We start from the raw sequence: 7,434 nt of genomic DNA on the forward strand, positions 1-7,434 counted from the left end.
TCTTAGTAAAGTATCTCAAGAATGGGGAAAAAAAGTATCTAACGTACTCAATACTAATACGAAACCAGCATATAAACAACGACATGACCACAGGAAAGAAAAAAACACAGGCATAGTTTAGCAAGGGGAAAGAAAGGAGAGGGAGGGGTGGGGGAAGGCGGGAGGGTGATAGGCGGGAATCTCACCTAATGTGCACCATGTGGGGCGTTCAGCACCCCCCCTGGGTGAAGGCCTCAACTACAACTTGACCTTCACCTCAGAAATGAAAACAAAGTAACCTAAACATTTGTACTCTCATATTAATCTGAAAAAAATAAATTTTAGGTGCTTGCTTTGGCAGCAAATATACTAAAATTGGAACGATGGAGAGATTAGCATGGCCCCTGAGCAAGGATGACATGCACATTTGGGAAGCGTTCCATATTTTTCCAAAGAAAAAAAAATTTAGTGCCACCAGAAATAGAGAAAAAGGCCTGTGGAAAGAAGGTTCATTCTGTTGCAGGAGATATGGGCAAGCCTCAGAGAGGCAGCAGCCACCTGTCTGGGTCTTGAATGATGTGAAGGTCTTCCATGGGTAGAGGAGGAGCTGTTTCTTCCCCAGGGTTCCCTGGGAGGCCAGCAGCAAGGCTTCCCAGAAGGGGTGCTGAGTGCATGGGGCCTGGTTATGCATCTGGCTGCAGGAAACCGGTAGCCTCCCCACGGGGAGGTTGGTGCTTGGTCTCCTGAGCAGCTTCCCTGCACCGCCCTGGCCAGGCCTTCTCTTTGTGCTTTGCGTTTCCAGTTTTGCTGAATGGAGCAGTCTTGCCAGGCACATTTTAAGACAGCAGGTTAAGCTTCTTTTCACAAGTACTTACACTTTTACAGAGGTGGGTTTTATTAAATAAAATGGTTGTGCTCTTCCAAAGGGTTCTGCTGAGCCAAAGTTTTGGGGAAAACATTAATCTTACAGAATCCTTAGATTTTAGAGCCCCAAGAGACCATTCAAATGATGTAATTGACAGATGGAGAAATGATAGGGAGGGACTGGAAATTTGGACCTGTGGCGTCATGACAGAGCCAGGGCTGGGGTCCAACGTTCCAGACTTCCAGTGGGGGCAAGGCTCAGACCCGGGTGCTGGGTCAGGGGAAGTAAAAGGAGGCAGATTTTGGCTCAGCATCAGGGATGAGTGTTTTAACAGATAAAGCTGACCAGAACTGAAGCTACGTAGTAGATGGTACGCTCCCCATTACCAGGGACATGAAAGCCAGGGCTGGCTGACTTTTGGAAAATGCTGCAGCTAGATCAGTTGACTTCCGAGTTTACCTCTGATTCTGAGACTCCACTGTGCCACGAACTTTCATCTTCCTTCAAAAACAAAAACCATGGGCGGCGCCTGTGGCTCAGGGGGGTAGGGCGCCGGCTCAATATGCCAGAGGTGCCGGGTTTGCCAAAAACTGCAAAAACAAACAAAAAACCATTTCAACACTAAGTTACCGTAGTCCCCCCTTACTGGCAGTTTTGCTTTGTGTGGTTTCAGGTCCTTAGGTCAACTACAGTCCAAAACATTCAAAATGGAAAATTCAAAAATAAATAACTCTTAAGTTTTAAATGTCATGTCATTCGGAGTAGCTATCCTGCTTCCTTCCTGCCTGGGACGTGAATCTCCCCTTCCTCCGGAGTAGCCATGGGGTATCTGCTATCCACCTGTTAGTTACTTAGCAGCTGTCTTAGGTATCAGATTGACTGTGCTAGCCTTTACGCAACCCTTATTTCACTTAATAATAACCCCAAAGTGCAAGAGTAGGGATGCTGGCAACTCTAATATGCCAAAGAGAAGCCGTAAAGTGCTTCCTGTAAGTGAAAAGGTGAAAGTTCTTGACTTAATAAGAATACAAGATTGTATGCTGAGGTTGTGAAGATCCACTGTAAGAACAGATCTTCTATTCATGAACGTGTAAAGAAGGAAAAATGAATTCATGCACAGCACATAAAGGGTTGGGTACTATCTGCAGCATCAGGCTTCCCCTGCGGGGCTTGGAACGCATCCCCAGCAGATACCGCTGGGAGAGAGGGGAACTCTTGTATTTCAAGCATGCAAAAATTAAAGTAACAATAATGTGATCGAAACTCATTCCACACCACCCAGATTTAGGAAGTTAATATTTTGCTGCATTTGCTGCAGCTGTCTCTTCTTTTTCTAAGGCGGGAACCTTACACATACAGCTAAAGCCCCCATGTTTTCCTTCCTGTTCAAAGGGAAGCATCCGCTTAAAATTTTTGAAATCACTCCATGCCAGTTTTTATCCATCGAATACATTATGTATAACCACAACAATATGTAGTGTTGTCTTAACCTGACATCAGTTTTGTTGTCCTGGCTGTGTCCTTTTGAAGCTGGTATCTCTCATTTAATGGTCTGTTTTGAGTTTTACCCATGTTGATGCATGGACATTTGGTTCATTTAGTTCAAGAGCTATAAAGTGGTTCATTGTATGAATGAATTGCACTTGATTCCTTATTCTCTGTTCATGGACATGTGGGTTGCTTCCTAATTTTTCTCTTTTATAATATCTAAAAGGAGAATTTCTGGATTATATTACGTGCACATCTTCAACTTTATCAGATATTAACAATGTCTTCTTCAACGGCGAGATTGATTCTCTTGCAGGAGACGTGAGCCTCTCCAACAGGGAAAGATTTTCTGATTCTTCCCATCCTCCACAATATGGGGAACTTTTGTCAGTAGATAGAAATCTTTCCTCCACAATATGGGGGAACTTTTGTCAGTAGATAGAAATCTTCAGTGAGAAGGAATATGTTCTGATGTTCTACTGCATAGTAAGGTGACCACAGTGTATAATGGTATTGTATAGTTCAAAATGGCTGAGAGGGGATTTTAAATATTCACAAAGATGACAAATACTTGTGCTGATGGATATGCTAATTACTTGGTGGTCATATCCATTACAATGATATTCTCCTGGTCTGCGACTTGTCTTTTTCTTTTAACCTTTTAAAATTGTGACATGAAACGCACATTTGTACGACATGAATATTCAGTATAATTATGAAGTGACACTCAGGAAAGGGACCACTCAACTTCAGCTGAAGAAAGTTGCCAGTTCTAGAAACATTTCACGTGTCTCCTCCCTCCTGGATGTAACATCACTATCCCGTTTTTTAAATTGTTTTTTATTTTGAGGGGTTCTTTGAAGGTACAAAGATTATTGATCACTTTCTGCTTTTTAATATGTAGTAGTTTGACCACCGATGTAGACATCCTCAAACACCATAAGTTAGTTCTTCCTCCCTTTGAACTTTTTTTTTTGAGACAGGGTCTCACTCTGTTGCCCCAGTTTAGAGTGCTGGGGCATCAGCCTTGCTCACAGCAAACTCAAAGCATCCTACTGCTTCAGACTTGCAAGTAGTTGGGACTATAGGCATGGGGCACAACACTTGCTAATTTTTCTATTTTTAGTTGAGCAACCTCGCTCTTGCTCAGATTGGTCTTGAAATTCTGAGCTCAAGGAATTTTTCTGCCTCGGCCTCCCAGAATGCGAGGATTACAGGTGTGAGCCACTGTGCCCAGCCCCTGCCTTTGAACTTTATGTCACTTTATACTTTTTCTTTCTTGTCTGGCTTCTTCGACTCAACACATGCGTGTGAGATTAACCCTTGTGATACGTGGCTATCGTTCCTCATTTTCACTGCTGATGGCATTTTATCAAATCAACATTCCACAATTGGTTTATTTATCCTACCATTAGGGTTTTTTCCCCTCTAGTTTTTGAATATGTCAGACAACATCACTATGAACGTTCTTGTACATGTCTTCAGGCACATACGTGTGTGAGTGTCTCTGGGGACTGTACCCAGGACTAGAGTTTCTCAATCAGAAGGTATGCATATCTTTAGCTTTGTTAGACAATGCCAAATCATCTTCCAAAGTGATGTTGTGGCTTGTCTTTTGCTTTGCTTATGGAAACTACTGTTGAACAAAGTTTTAAATTAATTTAAATATTTTTCTTTTCTTATAGTGTTTTGTGTAAGAAATTCTTTACTACCCTGTTCTGTTTTTCTAAGTGGTTTGAAGTTTTGCTTTTTCAATTTAGATTTTTTTTTTTGCCTGCCTCCCCACCCTCAATTTAGATTTTTAATCCACCTGGAATACATTTTTATATATGATGAAAAACATAAGCTCAGTTTTTTCTTTTCAATAAGGTAGTCAATTATCTCAGTGCCATTTATTGAAAAAGTCATTCTTTTTTGATTTGTAACAAACTCTGTCACATATGAAATTTCCATTTAAGGATGGATATTTTTGTTGAGGAGACTTCCTTCCTTCCTTCCTTCCTTCCTTCCTTCCTTCCTTCCTTCCTTCCTTCCTTCCTTCCTTCCTTCCTTCCTTCCTTCCTTCCTTCCTTCCTTCCTTCCTTCCTTCCTTCCTTCCTTCCTCCCTCCCTCCCTCCCTCCCTCCCTCCCTCCCTCCCTCCCTCCCTCCCTCCCTCCCTCCTTCTCTCCCTCTCTCCCCCCTTCCCTCCCTCCCATGCCTGGGAAAAGTCCATTGAAGGGCGGAAGGGGGAAGAAATTTATCTGCTGGCTCCTTTCTAACTCGTGTCTCTAATTAGTCCAAATCTGCCCGTTGGGGATTTGACTCTCTTGTTCAGGTTGAGTTCTATGGTTCATGCACTGTGGTATAAAATGCCAATGGAACAGGAGAGGCAGAGACAAGGGACAGTGGCCTCCAGCCCCAGATCCAGCAGTGTAGATCGTCACTTGGCATGTCAGTAGAAGAGCTGAGTGTTTAGGAGACAGGTGAGGCCAAGAAAATTGGATAGTGTGTGTGAGATGCATCTCAGACCGTATTTATTGTAGCTATATATTTGTACTTATTTTTAAATAACTTGTTTGGTGTTTATGTTTTTTGTTACTTTGCTTTATTTTTTCTCCTTTTCTCGCATTCTGTCCAACTGAAAACATTTTCTACATCCATTCTTTCCCCCAATGCTTTCCGCAACCCCAGTGACTGTTTGTAAAACAGACTATATTTTTAGCTTTATTGTGGTTATCCTTGAAGTTTTACATATTTAATTACATACATATACGTTAAGTACACATGTTTTTCTGACAGATTTAAGTCATTCAGTATTTCTGTCCTCTTCCCAAACATGACACAGATTTTTAACCCTTTTTAATCACTAATTAAACATGATCTAATTTGGTTGTATTGTTTCTAATCATAGTTTTACCTATTACTAATTAAATAATTGTCTCTTTTTTAGTTAATAGTTAATTAAATTTATGGACATATCTTATTTTCTAGCTTATTAGCTTCCCTCTAAATTCACTTTTCTTCTTGCTAAAATATAAACATAGGGGATTGGTGGGATTACACCAGTGGTGCATCTTACAAGGGTATATGTGAAACTTGGTAAACGGTGTGAGAACCTAGTGAATGATGCCCCATGATTATATCAATGTACACAGCTATGATTTAATAAAAAATAAAATAAAATAAAATATAAATATATCCTTTAAGTTCTTTTTCTTTTTTTAGGTTTAGCTTTTTTTTTTTTTTTCAATTGTTAGGTAAAGTCCCTCTTGCAATCATGTCTTGCCCCCATAAAGTGTGACACACACTAAGGCCCCACCCCCCTCCCTCCATCCCTCTTTCTGCTTCCCCCCCAATAACCTTGTCATTAATTGTCCTCATATCAAAATTGAGTACATAGGATTCATGCTTCTCCATTCTTGTGATGCTTTACTAAGAATAATGTCTTCCACGTCCATCCAGGTTAATACGAAGGATGTAAAGTCTCCATTTTTTTAAATGGCTGAATAGTATTCCATGGTATACATATACTACAGCTTGTTAATCCATTCCTGGGTTGGTGGGCATTTAGGCTGTTTCCACATTTTGGCGATTGTAAATTGAGCTGCAATAAACAGTCTAGTACAAGTGTCCTTATGATAAAAAGATTTTTTTCCTTCTGGGTAGATACCCAGTAATGGGATTGCAGGATCAAATGGGAGGTCTAGCTTGAGTGCTTTGAGGTTTCTCCATACTTCCTTCCAGAAAGGTTGTACTAGTTTGCAGTCCCACCAGCAGTGTAAAAGTGTTCCCTTCTCTCCACATCTATGCCAGCATCTGCAGTTTTGAGATTTTGTGATGTGGGCCATTCTCACTGGGGTTAGATGATATCTCAGGGTTGTTTTGATTTGCATTTCTCTAATATATAGAGATGATGAACATTTTTTCATGTGTTTGTTAGCCATTCGTCTGTCATCTTTAGAGAAAGTTCTATTCATGTCTCTTGCCCATTGATATATGGGATTGTTGGCTTTTTTCATGTGGATTAATTTGAGTTCTCTATAGATCCTAGTTATCAAGCTTTTGTCTGATTGAAAATATGCCAATATCCTTTCACATTGTATAGGTTGTCTCTTTGCTTTGGTTATTGTCTCCTTAGCTGTACAGAAGCTTTTCAGTTTAACGAAGTCCCATTTGTTTATTTTTGTTGTTGTTGCAATTGCCATGGCAGTCTTCTTCGTGAAGTCTTCCCCCAGGCCAATATCTTCCAGTGTTTTTCCTATGCTTTCTTGGAGGATTTTTTATTGTTTCATGCCTTAAATTTAAGTCCTTTATCCATCTTGAATCAATTTTTGTGAGTGGGGAAAGGTGTGGGTCCAGTTTCAGTCTTTTACATGTAGACATCCAGTTCTCCCAACACCATTTATTGAATAGGGAGTCTTTCCCCCAAGGTATGTTCTTGTTTGGTTTATCGAAGATTAGGTGGTTGTAAGATGTTAGTTTCATTTCTTGGTTTTCAATTCGATTCCAAGTGTCTATGTCTCTGTTTTTGTGCCAGTACAATGCTGTCTTGAGCACTATGGCTTTGTAGTACAGACTAAAATCTGGTATGCTGATGTCCCCAGCTTTATTTTTATTACTAAGAACTGCCTTAGCTATACAGGGTTTTTTCTGGTTCCATACAAAATGCAGAATCATTTTTTCCAAATCTTGAAAGTACGATGTAGGTACTTTGATAGGAATGGCAATGAATAGGTAGATTGCTTTGGGAAGTATAGACTTTAACAATGTTGATTCTTCCCATCCATGAGCATGGTATGTTCTTCCATTTGTTAATATCCTCTGCTATTTCCTTTCTGAGGACTTCATAGTTTTCTTTATAGAGGTCCTTCACCTCCTTCGTTAGGTGAAACTATGGTGAAGGGAGTTGTGTCCTTAATTAGCTTCTCATCTTGACTGTTATTGGTGTATACAAAGGCTACTGACTTGTGGACATTGATTTTATATCCTGAAACATTACTGTATTTTTTGATGACTTCTAGGAGTCTTGTGGTTGAGTCTTTGGGGTTCTCTAAGTATAATAAGATCATGTCATCAGCAAAGAGGGAGTTTGACCTCTGCTCCCATTTGGATTCCCTTTATT

The 7,434-nt window shown here is 40.3% G+C and overlaps 1 pseudogene; it reads left to right on the forward strand.

Moving 5' to 3' along the window:
• The first annotated feature begins 328 nt into the window (after positions 1-328).
• LOC128575646 (uncharacterized) lies at positions 329-428 on the forward strand (annotated as a pseudogene).
• The last annotated feature ends 7,006 nt before the right edge of the window (positions 429-7,434 follow it).

Source organism: Nycticebus coucang, chromosome 22, assembly GCF_027406575.1.
Source record: "Nycticebus coucang isolate mNycCou1 chromosome 22, mNycCou1.pri, whole genome shotgun sequence".
Classification (NCBI taxonomy): Eukaryota; Metazoa; Chordata; class Mammalia; order Primates; family Lorisidae; genus Nycticebus; species Nycticebus coucang.